Source organism: Mesocricetus auratus, unplaced genomic scaffold, assembly GCF_017639785.1.
Source record: "Mesocricetus auratus isolate SY011 unplaced genomic scaffold, BCM_Maur_2.0 Super-Scaffold_100676, whole genome shotgun sequence".
NCBI lineage: Eukaryota > Metazoa > Chordata > Mammalia > Rodentia > Cricetidae > Mesocricetus > Mesocricetus auratus.
Window position 1 is genome coordinate 5,592,232 of NW_024429266.1, and position 25,316 is coordinate 5,617,547.

The following is a 25,316-nucleotide window of genomic DNA, read 5'->3' on the forward strand; positions in this document are numbered from 1 at the left end:
AAAAATATATTCCCTCACTGGAAATGTTCAGCTTACAGAAAAATAGACAGGGTAATAGCCATCATAAAATAGTCGAAATACTACCATGAAGAGGGAAGTTGAGGTTTTATTGTGAGTGGATGAGGCCAATCGACCTAACTCTGAGGAGATAGAGTTTCATTTAAGAAAGAACTTTCTAGACGTGAAAATTGTCAAGAGCTGTAACACTTCTTAGGAAAGGAAAATAAGAGGGAAAGATGACTTTAAAGGGTACCTGGACTTTGGAAGGGAGAGCTAACTGTAATGGCCTATCTTATTTAGGGTTGGTTAGGACAGCCAGAGTAAACAGTTTCCTTTGGGCTTTTCCCATTTTATGTTGAAGATGAACATCCTTTAGGTACATGTAGACTGTATTTCTCCTTAAGTCTCACAGGCGCCAGGCAGAAGTCAGGGGAAGCATGTGAAACAGCTTCCTGGGTAACAGAATAGAGAAGGACAAACAGAGGAACTAGAGGCCATAGAAAAGTTCATGTAAAATCGATAGACTTACTTAGGGACAAAGTGCAGAGAAGCTAGAATGTAGGACAAAAAGAGATAAAGTAAAATAGCATGGAAATGAAGAAGAGACCACAGTAGAAGGCTCTGGGGTAGATCTTGAATCTTAGGGGAATCATACTGTCAATAATATGTGGATTCAGTTACTAGACAGCACCCAGGGACTGGAGACAGCACCCAGGGCCTGGAGACAGCACCCAGGGCCTGGAGACAGCATCCAAGGCCTGGAGACAGCATCCAGGGCCTGGAGACAGCATCCAGGGACTGGAGACAGCATCCAGGGACTGGAGACAGCACTCAGAGACTGGAGACAGCACTCAGAGACTGGAGACAGCACTCAGAGACTGGAGACAGCATCCAAGGGCTGGAGATATGGTTCATCTATTAAGTGCATCTACTACTCTTCCAGAGAGGGAACTTCAGCTTCCCTCTCTCATGTCAAGAGGCTTACAGCCACACACCTAACTCCAGTTTTGGGGAGAGGAGATCCAACACCTCTTACCTTGGTGGGCACTTGGGCCCACATGTACAAACCTACACACAGACACACATATACAGACAGTTAAAAAAATAAGAAAACAAGAGCAGGACCCAGGCATGAGATTTGGAAAGGAAAGGCAATGGAAAGAGAGAGTAATATAGGATGTACTGTCAAACAAGGTCTCCAGGGCATAGACCTGCATGGTTTGCAACTCATGGGCTGCAATCCTGACCCAGTTCCAAGTTTGAGGGACTAAGAGTGCCATTGGTAGATAGAGGAGCCCCGGAGGGACTCTAAGGTCTAGACGGAAATATCCTGGAAGTGTATGAGGGGCGTCCAGGTCATTTCCTTACGAGTTCTCTGGCTTTTCAGAAAGTAAAAGGGCGAGAGGACTGATCCAGAGCTGAGAAGAACTGTCATGGACTACCTCCCGGGCGGTTCAGCACTGTGCATCAATAACCACTCTCTCTCCCTTACCTTCATGTCAGCCAGTGCTCTGTGGGTTCCATTATGAGTCTCTTAAATTAACATTAGTCTTTAGGTGTCTCCACCATCTTCTTTTGCTAGATCAGTGGAAGACGATGTGTTTTCTGCTGTAGTTTTCCAGTCCTCAGCTGTCAATTTGTCTGAGTTTCTTCGCTCTACACACCATGTAAGTTTTTAGACAGGCGGGAGCAGACAGCTTGGCTTAGTCAGTGTTGGGTTTGGTTTTCCTTTTGGTAGGTAATGTTTTTGTTTTTCTAGACGATACAAGTATGCAGATGCTTCTCTGTGCTTGGTGTTGGCAACTGTCTGTGACTGTTGTTGAATATAAGTACTTATGGGATATATGACTTACCAGAAAATGCTAGAATTTCCTGGCACCTAAGTTATTGCAAGGAGGTTTGAAAGCTTCAACAGCCCTTTCTTCCTTAGGATAAACCTTTTCCCCAGCAGCATTCATTGAACAAATGATTTAATAATAATAATAATAATCTGAGAGCAACATGATAACAGTTGTGAATCTTTATACTATGTGTAATAATTTTATATGCAGTAGGGACAGCTACATAAATTTTGCCCTAAGCATTTTTTCTTAAATATTTGTTCTTTCTATATCATCAGTTATTCTCCCAAGTGATCTGCCATTTTTTTCTAACTCCTACTACTAACATAACAAGGGTAAATATTTGTTACTATTATAGATGATTAAGTGTTTGTATTCAGCTAAAGGCAAAGTTTAAGGTTCATGTTCTACTCATAAATGGAGGTTTGGGGGCAAACACACTCATCCCTTTTTCATGGTTATACTGTTGTGACTGTTCACAGGCAAAGCATGGTTAGCATGATAAGCCCTGGAAAAGCAAAACTTTTGTTTCTTCATCATTTGAGAAGTGGCCAGGGTTTCTAAGATCAAGGAAGCTAATACATCAAAGGAACGAACCCCAGAAACTGCATTGGAAAGCAATCTCATTAAAAGAGGGTGATGTGTCATGACTCTTACCAGGATTCAGTTAGCGAAAGACAAAGGTAAAATACAGGACCCAGGCTATTCAGTGACTTTTTGGTAAGGCCTGTCCACTTACTGTAACCATTGTGATTCAATTTCTGTTAAAAAAAATAAAAAACAAAACAAGCAAAAACAACTTTGGTTCCATGAGGTGTGAAAGAAGGAAACGTTCTCTCCGAAGAAACTAAGAAAATTAAAGATCATAAATTACCGTGTCAGGTGAAAGCCCAAACAAGAATCACCATGCTCGAATGGCCAGATGGTCTGGATAATGCAGCCTATATGGCCAGGGAAAGCCACAGCTGTTTATACATGCATCCGATGACAGATGTTCATTTTGAACAGAAACCTTCTCCAGTGAACCAGTGAGACTATTTAATTGAAGTTTAATATGAAAGCAGCAGAAATTTAATAATAGAACAGAGCTTTAAAGAACTCTGAGCCCTCTGCTCGGCACGCACCCTCACTCTCCAAATGCATTTTTAAACTGTATACTAGTTGGGACTAATCATCACCAAATGTGCAAGTATGAATTCCACATACTTGGTCTCACCATCTTCATTGAGTTCCACGTGGCAGAGAACTTTCCACTCAAAATTTGATTGCCGCTATGTACGTATGTATGTATGTGTGTATGTATGTATGTATGTATGTACATATGTATGTGGTTAGGGGAGATAGAGGTACATGTATGTATGGGACACAATGGAGTTCTAGATTATATTCATATTTCCAAGAAATAGCTGATACCCACAGGAAGTTTTCAACCGCTGCTTTCTTTTGGAAATAATAAAGCCCTCTCCTCTGCTTTTGGAAGCTGGGCCACATGATCTTTCTTGGAATTCACAAAATTCTTCACAATCTAGAGCTGTTCTGATGTGACAAATGAGGACTAGCCCTATCCTGTGCATAAATTCCACAGGGGATGTCGATCTCAACTGGAATGGGACATTCTAAAGCTGAGAGGCCATCTACCTATATTACGTGCAATGGTCACCATGCTGCTTTTCTGTAATCAAATCTGTACTTGGGCAATAACTTTACTCATTTAGATTCCATATTCATGTAGTTTATAATCCAACAGGAGAAGCAGTTTGTAGACTAGAAGAAAAGTAACAAGCTATCACTTTTCCATGCAGACCTACCCTACTCTGACACAAGTCTCCATTGTGACATAACTGTTGATCCCAATACTACAGGCTCCTGTGTTTCTATTTGCTAGTCTATCCTATTGTGTACATTGCTAACTACCTATCTTGAAAATGTTCCTGTTATTTTTCTGCTCATTGAAAAACATTTCTGCATACACTTCAAAGAACTGGTGATAAATGTTTCAGGGAAGATTTACACATTGGGCAATTACATACACATTGTCTGGCTAGCACACATGTGGACCAGCAGTCATTTTAACCAAGGTTCTCCAAGTCACACATAGATATAGCTGACTCTTTGACAGTAAGTGTTTGCATGTAGATCATTAAACTATGAGCAAGCATCTCTGAACACTGGAGGTTTTTAGTTGTGAATTGTTCCAATTTGGTTTTATTAGTCAACTGTATTTCCATTGGGTTCAGACGTACAACCTACAGAGCTCCTTCCCAAGTTCCCTCTGGCTGCTCACAGTTGACTTCTGAGTTTCTTGTGCAGCACAGCATAGCTACAATCGTTAATCTCTTCCCTGCAGCACTTATCAATCATTTTTTAATTTTCTATAAATTTGATAGGTAAGCCAAATCATTGGTGTATTTTTTCCCTCTTTGACTTGCTTAAAACCATCATTATTACCATTGTAACTGAAGGCTCACTAGTAGCTTTTATTGTGTTTGGAGAGAAGACCTGTCATTGGGCCTGTCTTCCCTCAGCCATCTGGCTTATCTTTGCTATGAGATCTCAGTCCAGCCATGAGACTTTAGCCTCTTATCATAATGTTGGAGCTTCCAGGTCACTGGATTGTGCACAAAAGACACTCATTCATGGCAGAGACACTTATGTGGACCTCTGCCTAACACAGGCCATAGGAAGAAGATGCTACACATGGAAGACATTGCCATAGTTAATGTTGGCACTACCAACCAATAAGAAGGCAGACCGTTATCAACAGTTTTCCATAATCCCAGCAACTTTATTGCAGTGGAAGGTCTACGCATCCAACGGGCTTTTTTCTCCCTTAGTGCTTTGGTACTTCTAATTTCACCTGGAAGCCATTTTCTCCAGAAAGCCTCTCGGGGATATATATTGCTTTGATTCCTTCTAGACACCAAAACACATTCAAACAGGAAAAGCTAAAATTTCTTTCCAAACCCTCTTGATGTTTTGTCAACAGGATGTCAGACATCTGCATCCTTGAGATGCCTACAGACTTTTCATTTTCAAGTGACATTGTTTCTGGCACCATGGGAACGTGCATCAAGTTTCTTTGCACAGTATCCCCACGCCGCTTACAGAGGAGTAAATTGGTGTCTGCCCTCGTGAGCTGCCTGTCTGATAATAGGAAGGGGATATCTACTATTGGTTATGTCTCTGTTTTATACACAGAAGGGTCTGTGGAAGATCAGCAGTGATAGCAAGAGATGTGAACAGACATAAAAGGACAGACAGCCTAGGCCTTGAAAGGCCTTTGAAAGTCTACTGAGAAATGTAGAGACCCATTAGGTAACTAATGTGTCCACACTTGATTCTGTAACCACCAGCACTGGTCACAGATGAGCACCCAGACTGACGTCAGGAGCACTAATGGCAGTAAGGACACAATAAAAGGCCTACTGCAGTAGATAATCAAATAAGCGCTGGCAGTGCCGGTAGAGACGGCGATCAGTTTTTAAACAGTGGTCAGAAATATACTTTCGGCTAAAAGGCAGGTCCACCGACGGCAGAATAGAAGGGGAAGCAGCAGGAAGCAGAAGAAAAATTCAGAGAAAATGATGATCGCATTGAACTATGTCACATGTCAGGCCTAAATCATGGGAAATGTCTGTGAGAATGGAGGAAGACATAGACGTGAGAGCCTGAAGCACAGTGCCCGGCACCGCATCGCATCTTCCCTGAAGATCAAAGAGTAAAGTATCCCCAGCGACTATGGCACGCCGAGTCAGGGTGACGGAGACAGCACTGCCAACCAAACAAAGATGGATGTAGGAATTAGGCTCCAGTGGATGCCACTAGCCCTTGCCATGGTGGTGGTGTCTCTAGAAGCTGCTTGCAGGAGCTGTCCGGCAGTGGGTTTAACATCCAGAGCTGGACCTTAGCTGTGAGGCTGTCCTGGACAGTGAGTGCAAACGTCAAGGATGGAAGAGCGTGGAGTATGAAAGACTCGCTGTTGTGAGAGAAATCAGGGCAATAGAAAATTCCCAAGAATGGTAGGATTGCAGTGCCACAGGACCTCAGTCCTTGTGTAGATAGCACTGGCCCACCTGTGTGCCCCAGGACAACTTACAACTTCTTGCTTACTAGGCATGCTGATTTGGGCATGCAAAGGAAACAGCTACATCTGAGTGAAAGATTTTGCTGTCTCAAATACCAGACTGGCTCTGGGTCCTGAAAAGAAGTGACTTTAACTGTTAATTAGATTATCCCTAGCTCTCTGTGTCTCTTTCTAGTTGTGATCTGCTGTTCTTTTCCTTACTGGTTCCCTCTTTCCTCCAGTTTCTCTCTTCTCTCTTCTCTCTTCTCTCTTCTCTCTCTCTCTCTCTCTCCCCCTCCCTCTCTCCTCCTCCTCCTCCTCCTCCTTCTTCTTCCTCTCTCTCTCTCTCTCTCTCTCTCTCTCTCTCTCTCTCTCTCTCTCTCTCTCTCTCTCTCTCTCTCTCTCTCTCTGTGTGCGTGTGTGTGTTTCTTTCTGACCAGTAGCACCACCACTGCAGAACACTGCCTAGAGCTCTGGCTTTTTCTCTTAAGTGAAAGAGATTGTCTCTTAAGACCATAGACTTGGTTGCAAACTACACTGTGTGTGGCAGTACATTATCGATAACCTCTGCCTGCCTCTGACTTCTGACTTCCAGTGGACAAGGATCCGTGGATGCATTTAGCATGCAGGGCTGACATTGCAGTCATACTTTCTCACCCAGGTCCTAGCAGCCGAGGTACCTTCAAGACCTCACAGAGTAGAGGGACTCAGAGAAGACATTTAGGTTAGTGATGAGTGAGAGCCTTTAAAGATACTACGGTGTTGACAGCCAAAGGAGGATCCCAGTGTATGAAACAAGAATTTGGTTGCTCTGTCTTCAGAAAATGTCTTACTTATTCCTGTTTCTTTCACTTTGTCATTTGATAGTTTAAGGAAAGATCCTAGAAGGCAAATTTCAAATGGAGACATTTAAATCATTGTTACATATGTTCCTGTAGCTGTCCCATGACCAGGATGATGGCACCATTCAAACTCTCAGCTCCAAAAGTATTCTGACCTTGAGTTTGTGACTTTTCAGTGTCCCTTATACTCAACTACTTCTTAGACTGCAATTCCTGTTGATATCAAATCTTCCCAGCTAGGTCCCTCCTGCCTTATATCTGAAATGCCCACTAGATGGAAATTAAGCACAGACTTGAGAAAAGTCATTTATGGCTGTGCCCAGTAAACACAGATGTAATTGTTTCCTTTCCTACAGAAGCACAGAAATATTGCAAAGCCAGGAAAGACAAACTTGAGAGCAGATTCTCCCTCCTACCTTGACCATTCCACATTCTGCTGGTGTCCTAGGGGGTGGGAATTTGGTTCCAGGGTAAAACCCAACTCAGCTCAATGGACTATGAGGAAGTCCCCCACCCCCAGAACACTCAGAATATTTGTGGGGAGGGGAGTCTTTACAGTTTTCAGTTCTCTTTGAGTACTTAAAAACATGGGGTTGTTTTGTAAATACCCAAAGACTGGAAAACCCCACAGGACCACAGCCCAAATGTATAGTGTACAAAACCGGTAGAATTAGACCCAAGCATGTGTGTGTTTGGAGCATGATGTAAGTGGTTTTGCACAGCCTGAGTGGTCACCACAGTATGTGCCATCTGTGGTTGATCCCCACATACTGCTCTTCTCCCTTCCCTGAGGTTGTATCTTAGGTTTTGTTCCTACATTTTCTACCTTTACTTTGATTGATTTACTTTATCTTATTTCTCTGTGTGTTCTACCTTTTATTCACAGGACTCCATAGAGGAAACTATACCCTGCGATACATTGTGGTCCCTTTCTCATTGCTGCAAATGATTTATGGGAGAATGTGTGGCCCAGATCTGATCAAAGAGAAGCAAAGGAAAGTTGAGGCTACTGAGATAAATTTTTTACAGATTTTTTCTCTGCCCCTAGAAATTGTTGAATTTAGATATGACTCCTTTCCAAGGATAAGGATGTTTGGTCTGGAGACAAATCTGGTACACACTCTAGTGGAGAAGAGAGGTGTTGAGCTGTTGAGACAGTTGATTTTTTTTTTTTTTTTTTTGGTTTTTCAAGACAGGGTTTCTCTGTGGCTTTGGAGGCTGTCATGGAACTAACTTGGTAGTCCAGGCTGGTTTCGAACTCACAGAGATCTGCCTGCCTCTGCCTCCCGAGTGCTGGGATTAAAGGCGTGTGCCACCAACGCCCGGCTAAGACAGTTGATCTTAAAGCACACTTTCCTTGTAGACGGCAATTTCTGGAGTGCCATACGTCTTTCCTTTCTTATTCATTTTGTGTTTACTTTTAGATAGGGTCTCATTCTTTAGCCCAGGTTGGCCAACAGTTTGTGATCCTTGTTTCTCAGCCACCTGAGTAGACAGACATGCAACCTTGCATAGAACATGGGGCAAAACCCAGCCCTAGTCACTTTGTTCTGCCAAAGGTTTTACTCTAAAGTCCTTTAGTGTGTAGTTGACTTTTTATCCTTTTAATTCTTCACTTGACAAACACTACGAAGCCAACTAAGTTTATGTGTCTGTTGACATCCTTGAAATCATCCTCGCGGTGGACACAGATCCAAGTCCTTTTCTTCAATAGACGAAAGCACAGCTCTCACCTGCACTGTATCCTACATCCCATTTCTCAACACTTTTGTCCCTGCTTGCTTGGCCATACCTGCATGGCTCCTCTGAAGAGGTGGAACAAGCTGTGACATCTGATGACACAGCTTTACTCTGCACATTCCATCCCTTAGCCTCCAAGGGCTTCCCTCAAAAACGTGTTTGGGTGCCTCGGTGGCTCATTGATTCGGGCTCTTGTTAAGCTACCGTCTCATCTGTCACCCTCCTCTCCCGCTTGTCTGTTTTGGCTCACATTGTTTAATACTCCGCATGTGAAAGAACTACTCCTAGCCATCTTGGCTCATTGTCTGTGTCGGTTTTGCTTTATCATAGCTGTAGCAACTGACACACTTAAAACTTTAACAAAAGTCAGCACTAAAGGCAAAGGCAGAACCCCTAATGTGTGGCAGAAACTCCCTTCCAGAGACTTCCAGTTCAGCCATGAACAATCGTTGAAGTGTTTAACTCTGTTAGGACTTAAGTGAAAAATCTTCTGTTGATCCTTGTCCTAGTCAGGGTTTCTATTGCTGTGATGAGACACCATGACCAAAAGCAAGTCGGGGAGGAAAGGGTTATTCAGCTTACAATTCCACAGCACTGTTCATCACTGAAGGAAGTCAAGACAGGAACTCAAACAGAACAGGGACCTGGAGGCAGGAGCTGATGCAGAGGTCATGGAGGGTGCTGTTTATTAGCTGGCTTCCCGTGACCTACTCAGCCTGCTGTCTTATACAACCCAGGAACACCAGTCCAGGAAGGCACCACCCACAATGGGTTGGTCCCTCCTCTATCAATCACTAATTAAGAAAACGCCCTACAGGCATGCTGACAGCCTGATCTTATAGAGGCATTTTCTCTGTTGAGGCCTCCTCTTCCCTGATGTCTCTAACTTGTGTCAAGCTGGCATAAACCTGTCCAGCACAGTAGTATATGTAAGCATGGGCCCCAAATTGTCCTTCTCATTTTGACATCTGATCACAGCCTAATAATAACAAAACCACTGAGCTCAGCTGCTGCTGCATTCAAAATACTTGCTAATAATCCTGGTTATCAGTGTGGAAAATTCTAGCTAGTCCTTATTTGACACCATTGGTAATTAATCAGTTCTTGGTAGCACAGAAAGTGTGTGCAGCAGTGATGGCTACAGGATGGTACTTCTAACAAACACCAAGAGCAGGAAGAATAGAGATTTTTCTTGATGTAATGCCCCTTAGCATTTGGGAATGCAGGTTGCGTGAGCAGCTTCTACGCAAGCAAATCTAGTACATTCTATCTTTGTGCTGAGCATGGGTCTGGCTTGAAAATTGGTGCCAAAACCATATGTTTGACTCTGGAAAAAAGGGCATTCCACACATTCATCAAGAGCCCTTCCTGGCAATCTAAGCTAATAGTTTTGGACACATATGTGTCTGCGTGGTCGATAGTGTGGAAACCACATTGGTTATATATAGAGAGCAGTGTAACGCTGGATATATTTATAGAAATGTCTGTGGAACATGCAGTTATTTTTAACAAGAAAGACTTGAAGTTGTTTAGTGCAGATGCATAATTGTATTACAAATAAAGTGATTGATCCTAACACAATCCACATTTGCAGATACCATGCAGCCATTTCAGAGTCAAGTGCACACAGGGCATGACAGAAGGCTAAGGATCACAGAGGATGGTCTGATAAGCACTCATGAATCTAAAGACAGGCATGCCGACAAGAAGGCATGAGGTCCTGGCACTTGTGGAGGGTTAGATGTGCTCCAAAGCTATCTGCATTCATTCTGTGCTCAGGAGCATGCAGAAGACAGCCTGCTGAATTGAATTCTACTCTTCGTAAATGCTAGCTAGATTCTTGGGTATTTTTAGAACACTTTCCATTGATAAATGAACAAGAAATGAGATAACCAGCTGCTTGCACCCTGCTCTGTTACAAACTATATGTTTGCCATGACCAGTGGGAGTCACCTGGGAGACGGGCGCTGGCCATACCTCTGAGGGATTATCTTTTTTTTCTTAATTTATTTTTTACATTCCAATCCCCGTTCCCCTCCCCCCTTCCCTCCCACTCCCTCCACTCCCCCCCTCCTCCCATCTGCTCCACAGAGAGGGTAAGGTCTCCCCTAGGAAGTTTACTAAGTCTGTCTCATCATCTTGTTGAGAAAGGACCAAGACACCTCTCTAACACCACACCCCTGTGTCTTGGCTGGGTAAGGTATCTCTCCATATGGAATGGGCTCTACTAAGTCGGTTTGTACAACAGTGTTAGGCCTTGGACCCACTGCCAGTGGCCTCATATATTGTCCCAACCACATCATTGTCACCTATATTAAGGGAGTCTAGTTTGGTTTTATGTAGATTCTGCATTTGTCAGACCTGAGTCAGTGATCTCTCACTAGCTTGGGCCAGCTGATTCTGTGGGTTTCCCCATCATGGTCTTGACTCCCTTGTTCGTATGCTTGCTCCTCTGAGGGATTATCTTAAGCAGGCTGATTAAGTTAGAAGACCCTGTCCAAGAGTGGGTGACACTGTTCCCTGGGCTTAGGGTCCTGGACTGAATAAGTCTCCTCACTCTCTGCTTTTTGGTGTGGGTGAAGAGTGTGCAGCCACTTCAAGTTCCATTTGCCACACCTGCTTCACCGAGATGGACAACAAGCCCATATGGCCCTGTTCTTCCTCGGGTTATGTTATCATAGGAGCAGAAGAATGCAGAGGCATAGGAGTTTCCATGTACCATGCTTTTAAAAAGTCTTCCACTGCGAGATGTTATATTTTCAAGCCACAACCAGACATCCTTTCATATTATCCCTCTACAAAAGACAGGAAGTGGTCAGAATCCAGAGGGCAGATGATTGTAACCTGTAGTCTTCCCACGAGACACTTGGGCCTTGTGGCAGTTAGCCGCTTGGGTCCCACTGCTGTCTCAGCCCACAATAACACACAGGACGCTACATTAATTATAAATCTGTTGGCCATTTCCTTAGTTTCTTACTGGTTAGCTCTGACTTAAGTATTTAGCCCATAATTGCTAATCTTAGTATTCCCATGTGGTCTACTCTTACTGGAGGAAGGGTCTGGGCATGTTACTTCTCCCACCTCCTACATCATAACTCACTCTGCTTCTCATTCCCAGAATCCGCCTCAACTCCTAGTCCCACCTATCTTGCTTCCCTATTGGCCAACAGTGCTTTATTCAACAATGTCCAGTAAGACAACATATTCACAGAATGACATCCTGCATCAGATGATCACTACAGACTCAAGACTTGCATTTTTTGAGAAGGTGAACTTTGAATTGGGCTCAAAACCCAGGAAGGATGTGAAAAACACAGAGGAGAAACTCCACAGTGGACAGAGATGGTAGATTTGAGAGGTTACAGACAAGTCTAAGATCGAAAGGGCAGGTAGGATCAAGACTTTGGTCCCCAAATACAAGTGTGATGACACAGGCTTGCTCATTTAAAATTTATTATTTTTGTGTGTGTGTGTGTGTGTGTGTGTGTGTGTGTGTGTATGCTCCTGCACATGCGCGCACGGTAGGTGTAACACCAGAAGAGAATGTTGGATCCCCTGTGTCTGGAGTTATGGGGGGTTATATTCCCCAATATGGGTGCCATCTCCACTTAAGGAAGAATTTATGTAAAAAAGGCAACACAGAAGAAACAACGGGGACACCAATGAAAGAGTTTTCGGCTTAGGCTTTGTACAGCTATGGAAAAAGCGGAATGTCCCAAAGCTAGTCAGATTCACCCTAAACTTCGCAGGGCAGGGCTGTCTACCCTCCCTATGTCAGCCTGAAGATGATAAACAAGTAAGTAGCAGACAAGGCAAACACCTGATGGAAAATATCAGTCAGAGATTCATACCAAATGAAACGTTTGGAGGCATCAGACAAGGGATCTGAACTAACTATGACTGACATGTCATAGCTTAAATGGAAAAAGCATATAAAAATTACTTTCCACTTAGAGAGATGGAAACTTTGAGAAAGACTAAAAAGGAAGACCTAGAAATGAGCAACATTGTAGCTGAAATGAAGAATATATTTGATGGAACCCCTGGTCAATTAGGCCAACCCAAGAAGACAGTGAGTTTGGAGACATGCTGCTAGAAGCTTCCCAAAGTTAAGTTCAAAGAAAAAATACTCACACTTCCTGAACATCTAAATAGCAGGGATTTTACTTTTAAAAATGAAGATTCACATATGTGTATATTTATCATAAATGTACATGTATTATTTTATAACTTTCTGTAGACTTTATGTGTGCATAATATACAGCACTCACCAGAAAGCAAATTTTTAATGCTTTTATGCATAGCATATGGGCTTAAATACTCCTCAGAACAACTGCATAGGGTAGGTACAATTGTCCTCATTTTATAGCTATGCAGTTTTCCAGGATACTCAGAGAACAGCCGAAGTAGAGGAAATTGATGGACAGGGACTAAAACCAGAAATATAGAAGAAGTCGAAGAATGTACACATTGCAAAACTCAAGTCAAGTGCGTGACAAGTGTTCTGTCAGGTCGTGAAAGCTGAGGCTAAGAATTGCTGCTGCTGTGACCCATGTTGTGGGCTGGAGGACACAAAACAGAGATGCCATTTAACCTCTGGGCCACAGACATAATTACAAACAAAGCTATGAGTTATAGCCAGCCAGCCACTAAGCCTATTGGAGTCCTCAGATGTGAGACTAAGAACCAAGGATCACACAACCTGCCATGACCATCTTTTGGTGTGGATTGGAAACCCATTATACTCTGGGTCAAACCCTAGGCACTGTGGGAATTCCCACAGCACTGAGTTGGCCTGATCTTGCCTTCATGGAAGACACACACCTAAGAAAGTATTTCCTTTTGGTTTGGAACCAGTTGCTAAATTTGTAGGCTTGAAAACATGAACAGCTCTTTCCTTGCAGGCAAAGCACAAAACCAGAAACAGAGCCCCATTTTGGAAGCACAAAATCTGTGATCTTTAGTTTTCCAGAAACATCTGGAATTTGAGTTCCTGTTTTCATTGTTCTGGATAGCACTCAGCTTCCTCCTGAAATTAACCTTCAGCTGGACTTACTGCAACAAGATTTCAGAGGAGCCCAGGCACCTAAGGAGTCTGAATCTCCGGAGAGCCTGAGCCCAGAGGCACAGTGCCTTGGGAGTGGGAAGGAATTACCACGATGACAAAGTAACATTTCACTATTTTAAGCCTTTCGTTTCACTTGCTTTCTGTGCTGATTTTAAGTTATTTTTTCCTAGCATGAAGCTCAGGAAGGTTTCCAGATAAATCAAAAATGCTAATTTTAAATACTGTTTGATTCCATTACTGCCACCAGCTAGCTTAGGGTAAAAAAGATAAGGATTTTCTAAACAGGTCAACTTTTTGTATTTGGTTTTGATTATTATTTTTAGTGTGTTTGTGTGTGCGTGTGTGCGTGTGTGTGTGTGTGTGTGTGTGTGTGTATTATGTGTAAGTATATGCCACTTGTGTGTGAGTGCTCAAAGAGACCAGCAGAGGGCATCAGACCGGAGTTACAGGCAGTTATGAGCACCCTAATGTGGGTACAGAAATCAACCTCTAGAAAAGTAGCAAGGGTCTTGACCTCTGAGATGCCTTCAGCCCCTCTTTAAATTCAATGAGCCCTTTCACTTATGTGAAAATTCCATTGACCAAAGGTACATCTTCAAAGGTAGCTAGTAAATATGACTCAAATTATATTGGTTCAAAATGAAATGAGATCTAGGAGAGAAACAATGCAAGAAATTAATGATTGCTGTTAGTATTCAGGCATCTGTACTGGCCTGTCCTTGGGGTTCTGACAGGATATGCCCTCAGCTGCAGCCACTAAGAACTAAGAGTACCACCTGTGCATAGTCACTATGTTCCCTTTAATAGGGCTCTGCTCACCTCCCACCCTCCTTCTCTCTCTCTCTCTCCCCCTCCCTCCCTCTCTCTCTCCTCCCTCCCTCCCTCCCTCCTCCCTTCTTCTCTCTCCTCCCTCCTCTTTCCCCATTTTACAATCCTTTCCCCTAATTAAAAAAAACCTCTGCTTGAACTCTGTTGCATGATATCTTTCACTCTCGAGCTGCTTTTCCTAAATTACAACAGCTGTGGCATGCATTTCTGTGGTGATCGATGCTGGAACCAGCCTTCCTCATGAAGCACAGGTATGCTCTTCAAAATATGCTCCTCTGCCCTTCCCAACCCCCCAGGAAGCATCTACCACACTCACAATTGCCCTTCATTCTTGAGAGCTTGTTTGGAGGTTCTAGCAGGGGAGCGCAGCTACTCTTATACCCTTGACCAAAGACCGGTCCTCCTCTATTCAGGGAAGGTGGTCCTCTTCAACCCAGCATGCAGCTTCTGGAGGGACACACATGGAGCGGTGAGGGAGTAAGGGGACACCCGCTTGGCCAGCCAGATCAACCCTGGTGATCAATGGGGTGACAGATGTTGAAGTCAGATCGCCCTCACATCCATCTGCACTTCGTTGTGTCTATGCACCAAAGCCTCACCGTCTTCCTCTACAAAGTTTGAGGCAAGGTCTCACTCTGCAGCCCATTTTGGCATGGAAATCATGGTGATCTTTCTGCCAACACACGCCTGAATCTCCAGTTCCTCCATTTATCACAACCTTCCTGCCTGTTTTCCTTCTTCCTGCCTCTGGGTACATGTGAACATACCTTGTTCTTCTCTACTCCATCCCTTTTCTATTGAGAGAAAGAGAGAAGCAAGCAATGAAGGAGGGAAGACAGAGAGAGGGAGAAGGAGAGAGGGATAAGGAGAGAGGGAGGAGAGAGGGAGAAGGAGAGAGGGAGAAAGAGATAGGGAGAAGGAGAGAGGGAGAGAGATTGAATCTCAGCTCTGTTCCAGCCAGCATACAATGTCTGAATATCTTTGTCCATCCTTTATATTTTTCACTGATGAAATGAACAAAACACAGCATTCAGCTTGAAAACTTATTTGGTAAAACAAAACATACCTAATAAGTAAAGGAAACTAAAAGGTAAAACTTCCCCCCCCCCTTCATGTGTTTTGTCCTCTTCTCATAGGAGGCTCCAAAAAAAATTCTGAACATAGCACAAAGTCCTAACTATTAGCAATTTTTACATCACAATAAGTTAAGAAAATATGTCTGCCACCTTGGTATCATTGAAATGAAGGTTTCAAACATGAAACCCGAATAAGAAGTATTTTTCCATAACCTATGCTCTTAATTATATAGCCTTATAACTTTCGACATCATATTAGCCGCCATTCAGACAGTTTCCTGATTGTGTATTTAAAGAATTCTTGTCACATTTGCCCTCTACCCAAATCTGTGTCTGCAGCTGAAGCAAAGAGGCCCCTGGGTCCACCTACCTGCGCCTTGATATGTAGCTGCAGCTGCTGCAGCCCTTCCTAATGCCATTCTCTCTTCCCCAGCACAGGCTTTTGAGCTATCCAAGAACACCTGTCACTCCTAGATTACCTTGTAAACACTGCATCAAATGTGCCAGACACAGTATCTCACGTCTCCGAGGAATGTGACTCCCCTAGATGGATTTAAAAGCCGCTTAACACTTTCTGTTTAATTTTGCAGAAGTGCTTCATTATAAGTTGTGGAGTTAGACCACAGCGCCTTCTCTGCATGGTCTTCTCCCTTTAGAGGATTCCTCTACATTGAGAGATCACTTTCAGCTGGCAGTCCTTCCTCCACTGTGACAATGAGGAGTGTCCTTCATGGTATGTGACATTTCGGGGAGGAAGTAAAACTTTCTTCTTCTGAGTCTCATAGCCTCATATGTGCCTCTGTAGATAAAAAAGATAAAAAAGACTTTAAAAAATATTCAACTGCAGCACATTGTAAGCTCCAGTTGAATATTTTGTTTTCTGGGGGATGCCATCTCTGCAATCTGGCGTGAGGTCTCCAGAGAGTCTTTTCAGTATGCTATGGAAAAGAGAATTAGACCTCAGTGGAAAGAGCCTTGCTGTAAATAGTCCCCCACTGAGGGACAGTGGCCCTGTGATAAAAGAACACTGAAACCATTCCAGCTTCTTTGCATTGACATGCTCAGTGAGTTGCTTAAGGAACGGTCATACGGGAGGACTGACAGCAATGTCCGAGAATTTAAGACTAAAAAACTAAGACCACTACTGCAATCCGATCACCACAGTCAGTTTTGCCTACTGCCTCCAACAAGGGTGTCTCCTAGATGATGTATTGCCCACACATGGTATTCTTCTCAACTTTACAACATAAATAGTCTGTGACATTAGACCATCATATCCTCTGTCACATGACAGAATCTACTATCTTTGAAGCTATGCTGTAGGAAGTCAGTCAGAGCCCTGTAGCCGGAGTTCCTTTCCAGCCTGGTTATTGTCCCAAATACACACACAGACGTTATAGTGATTCATAAACTGTTGGCTGATGCCTAGGCCTTCTTACTGGCTCCCTCTGGCTTAATTATTAACCCATAACTAATCTGTGTATTTCTATATGGCCTCATCTTACCAGAGAATGCCTGGAACATCCTATCTTTCTGGTCTCTACATGGCATCCCTCCCTGGCAACCTATTTTCTGCCTTCTCTCCCCGAATTTTCCTCATCTCCTAGCCCTGCCTATCTTCCTGCATCTATTGTCCAAACAGTGTTTTATTCATCAACCAATAAGAGAGACATTTTTACAGAATGACATCTCCCATCATCTCCTCTTTTCTGTCTAAATAAAAAGAGGGGTTTTAACTTTAACATAGTAAAATTATATATAACAAAACAGTTATCAAACAAGAACTATAGTTAACAATATTTAGTTCATTAACCTTGGCAAAATTTAAAGAAAATATTCTATCGTCTATCCTATCTTTGTGAGTCTGAGGTTTTATATATAACTTAACTTTTATCATAACTAAGGAAAACCATAACCATAACTATCTTGTCTTCAACTCCATCAAAGACCTCAGAAGTATAATATGTAAACTCTAGAACTGACAGAGACATCTTGCTGCCTGGACAGTCATCCAAAGTTCCTCTGTAATGTTGGAGCATCTATCTTCAATCCATAGGCCACAATGTTTCTGGCAGACTTCTCAATGAAGCAATAAATTTGAAACTGTCATTTATTTTTCTCTGTGTCCTGCAGAATATCTGGCAGATTCTTCCACGAACCAGGAACCCCCTCAAGACTGTCTTGTTTTGTTTTGCAAGTTCAGCAGTCACTTTTCTGTGGGTCCTGCATGTCCAGTTTATACAGCAACAGTCTAACAGTCTAGGCAAGAGTGGCTTCTTACCTAAATGACTAGTCTTGCCATATTGAAGCCAAACTCCATAATTAGTTTCTTCTATTCCTATCTTCTTCTCTGACTTAATTGGTGTTGCCAGGAGCAGCTGTGTCTAACTGTCGTGAAAAACCCTAAACCATTTTAAATGCCATATCCTGTAGGTATTTGAAAGGTTTGAAGAATATTTATCCATTCAAAATATATCTCAGGGCTCAATGTCTAAGTGCCTCCATCAGTACTAGCAAAAGCCAATAGGAACCATTTAGTCAGGTTCACAAACTCTGCCTTCTGCATCTCCCAGAAAAATACAAGCAGGAGTGCGCTAGCTCGACGGCGCTCTGGCTCAATGCTGCCTCCATTCTTTCTCATCTCCTTCCTCCCCAACCGAGCCTCTTATCGCTCGAATGAAATTACCTGCTATTTTGATCAAATCAGACTCTGAGGAATTTGGCACAGAATGAAAATGGGAAGTCAGCTGCCACCTACACTCCCCAGCTTGGGAGCTGCAAAGGGTGGGCTCTCTCAAACCCGCTGTTTGGGAGCAAGAACTGCTTTCAGTGGTAGTAATACACCCCCGCCACCCCATGGCCCCATTCTATCCCAAATTCCCCCAAAAGACTGCAAAAAAGTGTTCCTGCAGTTCCCTCACAGAACCCCAAACTGCTGTCCATACACAGTTAAAAAGCCATTTCGGAATATCTCCTGATGTCTTGAATTCCACCTAATGGCTTCAGCCTCACTCTGTGTAATTTTATGTCTGCAGGAAACAGTCTTTTTGTGCTATAGGTGAGTAACCCTTCGAAAGAAATGCCTACTGAGTATCTCCAAATGTCCCTTCACCTCTCAACATCATTCATGTATTCAACAGTCTTGTTTCAGTGAAACGTGTCAGAGTAAACTTCATCCACTTAAGTTACTTGTGCTGGAGAATAAGCAGCCTCAGCTTCCTGCTTAGGACCCTGGTGATAGAGGCAGGTTGAAAATGTCCACAAATGTCACTGTTGTGATTTCATCCTCCCTTCCTTGATTACATCATGTCTTTAACTTGTAAAGTACCTTCCCCCTTGATTCATTTTTGTTCATGAAATTTTAAGTGAACTCAAGTATCAAATATGTAAGTATGTCAAATGTGTTAAAAATCAAACATGCAGTGATAAAGATGAAAGAAAAGTATATTTTAATGAAATCAGTGTGCCTGTCAAACTTTTACAAAGGAATTAACTGGGGCCTGGGAAGAAGGCTCAGTAGATAAAGTGCCTTGCTACTCAGGCTTGAAGACCTGAGTCAGATACCAGCACCTATTTAAGGATCCAGACATGGTAGCAGAAGCTTGTTGTCCCAGCTCTGAAAAGGCTGGCATGAGTGGATCTCAGGTTCCTGGCCACCCATGTCCCACTGAGAGACCCCGTCTCAAAACAAAAGGTGTATGTATGGGTCCTAAGGAATGACACCTAAGGTTGACCTCTAACCCTCACACACGTACACACTCATACATGTGAACACAAATGCATACACACATACACACACACAGCCACTCACACAAACATAAATGTATAAAAATAACCATTGGTTGGGTCTCTGACATTGCAGCATGAACAGCCTCTTCCGGTGGTTTTCACAGCTGACTAGTGTTTTGATTTGTAACTCTCCAGGGTGGCACACCACTTCCCCTAAATACATAATACAAAATGGCAAACATGTGTTTAAGGACATTTCAGAAACTGTTGGATATTCTGTTCTAATCTCAAGCCAAAATTCATTTAAATGGTACTTTAAATGAAACCCAACTCAACAATGCAAACAGCAATTTTAAAACTAAAACATTCTGGCCCAGTGCAATTCAAAGAGGTGCCACATAGCACTCTCATCCTAAAGAAGGATGCAGGAAAGCAGTGGAAATCTTTGTTTTCCATGAGTGAACGTGAGGTTCTGGCACACACGTCTCTGCAAGTTAAGGCATCAGCAGGAAACAGGGGCCATGCCACCAAGGAAAGTGCTCTCCAGGATCCGCTGGCCCTGCTCATTACCGAGAGCTGCAGGGTAGACAGTGGTAAGGGCAGAGAAGTTGATGCTATTGTCACATGAGAAAGTCTTCGCTCGGTGCAAGGAAAGAATTTTGTGCAGGTTGTTTCACCATATCAGAAATAAAGCATAAATGCCATGGATGCACTGAAGACTTCATAAAATTTATTCAGTGTATAAAAAGAACCCCAGCAGATGCAAGAAGAGGAAGACAAGTGAAGAGAATTTGTCTAGACACAATTTGTTTTGCATTGCTCTAAGAGTGAGCTCATCTCTCTGATGATTTAGTTACATGGAGGACTACGGCTCTATGGCTCCACTTTAGACTGCTTAGAGTGTCAGCTCCAAAATGCTAACTGCTTGATGTAACAGTGAGCTTCAGATGTCAACTTGGTACCCAGAGTCACCGAGGAAGGGGAACTGCAACTGAATAATTGTCTCCATCAGATTGTGAGCAAGTCTATGAGGTAGGGTTGATTGCTAATTGATGGAGGGGCACCAACCATTGCTGGGACAGTGGTACCATCCCTAGTTATATGGTCCTGGACTGTATAATAAACTTGGCTACTGATGTTTTTTAGTTAATCTTGTATTCTGCCACTTTGCTGAGGGTGTTTATCAGCTGAAAGAGTTCCCTAATAGAGTTTTTCGGGTCACTTGTGTAAACTATTATATCATCTGCAAATAGTGAAAGTTTGACTTCTTCTATTCCAACTTGTATCCCCTTGATCTCCTTTTGTTGTCTTATCGCTCTAGCTAGAACTTCAAGTACAATATTGAAGAGGTATGGAGAGAGTGGACAGCCTTGTCTTGTTCCTGATTTTGGAGGAATCACAGTGAGTTTCTCTCTATTTAGTTTGATGTTGGCTGTTGGTTTGCTGTACATAGCTTTTATTATGTTTAGGTATGTTCCTGTTATCCCTGATCTCTCCAAGACCTTTATAATGAAGGGGTGTTGGATTTTGTCAAAGGATTTTTTTAGCATCTAGTGAGATGGTCATGTGGTTTTTCTTTCTCAGTTTGTTTATATGGTGGATTACATTGATGGATTTTCATATGTTGAACCACCCCTGCATCCCTGGGATGAAACCTACTTGATCATGATGAATGATTTTTCTGATGTCCTTGAATTCCTTTGCCAGTATTTTATTGAGTATTTTTGCATCAATGTTCATGAGGGATATTGGTCTGTAGTTCTCTTTCTTAGTTGTGTCTTTGTGTGGCTTGGGTACCAAGGTTATTGAAGCCTCATTAAAAGAGTTTGGCAATGACCCTTCTGCTTTTATTGTGTGGAATACTTTGAGGAGAATTGGTATTAGCTGTTTGAATTTCTGGTAGAATTCTGCACTGAAGCTGTCTGGCCCTGAAGAAATCAGAGAAACTTCACTCTTTACAATTGCCACAAACAACATAAATACCTTGGGTAATGCTAATCAAACAAGTGAAAGACCTGTATCACAAGAACTTTGAGTCTTTAAAGAAAGAAATTAGAGAAGACACTAGAAAATGGAAAGATCCCCTATATTCTTGGATAGGTAAGATCAACACAGTAAAAATGGTAATCTTGCCAAAAGCAATATACAGATCCAATGCAACCCCCATTAAAACCCCAGCACAATTCTTCACAGACCTTGAAAGGACAATTCTCAACTTTATATGGAAAAACAAAAGACCCAGGACAGCTAAAACAACCCTGTATACTAAAGGAATGACCAGAGACATCACCATCCTTGACTAAAAGCTCTATTATAGAACTAGAGTCCTGAAAACAGTTTTGTATTGGCACAAAAATAGACAGAAAAACCAATGGAATCAAATTGAAAACCCTGATATTAACCCACACATCTATGAACACCTGGTTTTTGACAAAGAATCTAAAATTATACAATGGAAAAAGAAAGCATCTTCAACAAATGGTGCCAGCATAACTGAAGGCTGACATGTAGAAGACTGCAGATAGATCCATGTCTATTGCCATGCACAAAACTTAAGTCCAAATGGATCAAAGACCTCAACATAAATCCAGCCACACTGAAACTCTTAGAAGAGAAGGTAGGTGGTATCCTTGAATGAATTGGTACAGGAGACTTCTTCCTGAACATAACGCTAGTAGCACAGACATTGAGATCTACAATTAATAAATGGGACCTCCTGAAATTGAGAAGCTTTTGTAAGGCAAAGGACACAGTCAACGAGACAAAATGGCAGCCCACAGAATGAGAAAAGATAGTCACTAACCCCACATCTGACAGAGGGCTGATTTCCAAAATATACAAAGAACTCAACAAGCTAGTCACCAAAATACCAAATAATCCAATTAAGAAGTGGGGTACAGAATTAAATAGAGAATTCTCAATAGAGGAATCTAAAATGGCTGAAAGACATATAAGAGTACTCAAAATCCTTAGCCATCACGGAAATGAAAATCAAAACAACTCTGAGATACCATCTTACTCCCATCAGAATGACTAAAATCAAAAACACCAATGACAGTTTATGCTGGAGAGGATATGGAAAGAGAGGAACACTACCACACTGCTGGTAGGAATGCAAATTTGTACAGGCACTTTAGAAATCAGTATGGCAGTTCCTCAGGAAAATGGGACTCAGTCTACCACAAGATCCAGCAGTTCCACTCTTAGGCATATACCCAAAAGATGCGCATTCATACAACAGGACATCTGTTCAACCATGTTCATATCACCATTATTTGTAATAGTCAGAAACTGGAAGCAACCTAGATGTCCCTCAACTGAAGAGTGAATAGAGAAAATGTGGTACATTTACACAATGGAGTACTACTCAGCAGAAAAAAGCAATGGAATCTTGAATTTTGCAGGCGAATGAATGGAACTAGAATAAATCATCCTGAGTGAGGTAACTCAGTTGCAAAAAGACAAAAATGGTATATGCTCACTAATATATGGATTTTAGACCTAGAGAAAAGGAGTAGCAGCCTACAATCCACAGTGCCAGTGAAGTCAGGAAACAAGGAGGACCCTAAGAGAGACAGACATGTTTCCCTGGAGAAGGGGAAAGGGACATTATCTCCTGAGCTAATTGGGAGTAGGTGGGGAGGGGAGAGGGAGTTAGAAGAAATAGAAGGGGAGAGGAGGACATGAGGGAGCAGGAAGATTGAGTCAGGGGAAGAACAGAGGAGAGCAAGAAAAGAGATACCATAGTAGATTAAGCCATTATAGGTTTAAAGAGAAATCTGCCACTGGGGAAATGTCCAGAGATCAACAAGGATGACCCCAACTAAGAATCTAAGCAATAGTGGAGAGGTTACCTTAAATGCCCTTCCCCAATAATGAGATTGATGACTACCTTGTATGTCATCCTAGAGCCTTCATCCAGTAGCTGATGGAAGCAGAAGCAGACACCCATAGCTAAACACTGAGCTGAACTCTGGAATCCAGTTGCAGAGAGGGAGGAGTGATGAGCAAAGGGGTCAAGACCAGGCTGGAGAAACCCACATAAACAGCTGACCTGAACCAGGGGTTGCTCATGGACCCCAGACTGATAGCTGGGAAACCAGTATAGGACTGTTCCAGACCCCCTGAATGAGGATGTCAGTTTGGAGGTCTGGTTAACCTGTGGGGCCTCTGATACTGGATCAGTATTTATTCCTAGTACATGAATGGACTTTGGGAGCCCATTCCACACAGAGGGATACTCTTTCAGCCTAGACACATGGGGCAGGGTCTAGGCCCTGCTCTAAATGATGTGACAGACTTTGAAGATCCCCAATGGGAGGCTGGAATAGGTGGTAGGTGGGGGCAGGGGCAGGGGAGGAGAGGAGGGAGAGAGAATTGGGATTGACATGTAAAACAACCTTGTTTCTAATCTAAATTTAAGAAAAGAAAGAAAAAAAAGAAACTTGGCTGAGCAAGCTAGAAGGAACTGTCTAGTAAGGAACTCATCCATGGTCTGTAGTTCAGGTCCTGCCTTCAGGTTCCTGCTCATTGATGGACTGTGGCGTGGACGCGTAAGCAAGGAAATCCTTTCCTTCTAGTACTTTCTTTTGTTCATGGTGTTTATCACAGCAACAGGGAGCAAACTAATAGACTTACAGCCATCAGAAGAAGGGAGAGAGAGAGAGAGAGAGAGAGAGAGAGAGGTTTTCTCACTAGTCAACAACATGAAAGGAATAAAGTACTGCTGTTTGATTCAACAACATGAATGTCCATAAAAAGCATGATGCTCCATGGGGGAAAAATCTGCCAGGATGGTTGGTGCATGCCTTTAATCCCAATACTCAGGAGGCAGAAGCAGGAGGGTCTCTGACTTTAAGGCTTGTCTGGTCTAAGCAGCAAGTTCCAGGCCATCCAGAGCCATGTTGTAAGACTCTGCTTAAGAAAGGGAGAAGGGCAGGGACAGGAAAAGAGAGGGAGTGAGAGGGTAATGAGGATGACCGGTGTCCAACAACCTTTTGTCTGACTGTGGAAACAGTGACACACAAAAAGTCATCCAAGTATACACTTAGAGTTTATATAGCTTATCATCTTACATCTACAAGAAACTGATCTAGAAGTTAAAAATGAACAACAAAGACCTAGCCTCAAGTTGTTCATGAAACAAGTATCAATTTATAACTGATAATGAAATACTCATTAAAATAAAGGTGAAACCTGGAGTGGGAATTTTACCCTGGGGGGGTCGTGGGGCAGTTCACCATCCTCCTTGACTATACCTGACTACATAGGGAATTGAAGACCAGTGTGAGCTGCTTAAGACCCTGTCTTGAAAGATTATTATTAAATAATATGATGGAGTTTAAGCAAATTTTAATTCTGTTTGTATTGTCAGATGTCAGGCTGAAGGTTCAGTGTATTCTGGATATTTATTTGACATATTTATCATGAGAAATTAAATGAAAATGAAAAAGGACCAGAGAGGATACTGAACTTGAGAAAGTGGGGATGAGTTCTGTTACACTGGCCTCTTTCAGCCCTTTGACTAAATGACTTAGTTTAGTACATTTTTGTACACATAATGTGGAGTAAATCAAAATTTTCATATATCTCAATTTGGATTGCTGTTAATCCATGTGTTTGTGGGTTAGGTCTACGTATTTTATTTTATATTGGACCCTTATGTCACAGATTACTCATGTGACTATGAGCAGAAACCCAAGTTGCTACTTGGTGGCTTCCCTGTAGATTCACTGTTTTCACCATTGTCCTCAATTTTTTAAATAGTTTGACTGCTCTTTAAAAAATATTTATTTTATTAATTTAAATTACATGCGTGTTAGGGGAGGACCGTATGTACGGTATGGATGTAGGTACCTTCCGAGGAGTTACAGGCAGTTGCAAGCTGACTGATGTGGGTGCTGGGAACCAAACTCAGGTCCTCTAAAGGAGCAGTACATAGTTGTGACTGTGGCACCATGTCTCCATGCCTGGTTTGATTGCTCTTCAGTGTTTTCTCTGAGTCAGTATCTAATCTTGACAGGCTCATATGTTTATTTAAGTTTTCCAAGGCAATTCACATTTACTGATATTTTCCTACTCTTTGCATTTCTATGGGGAACTGAATTCTACTGAAAGGGGTAGCATTTG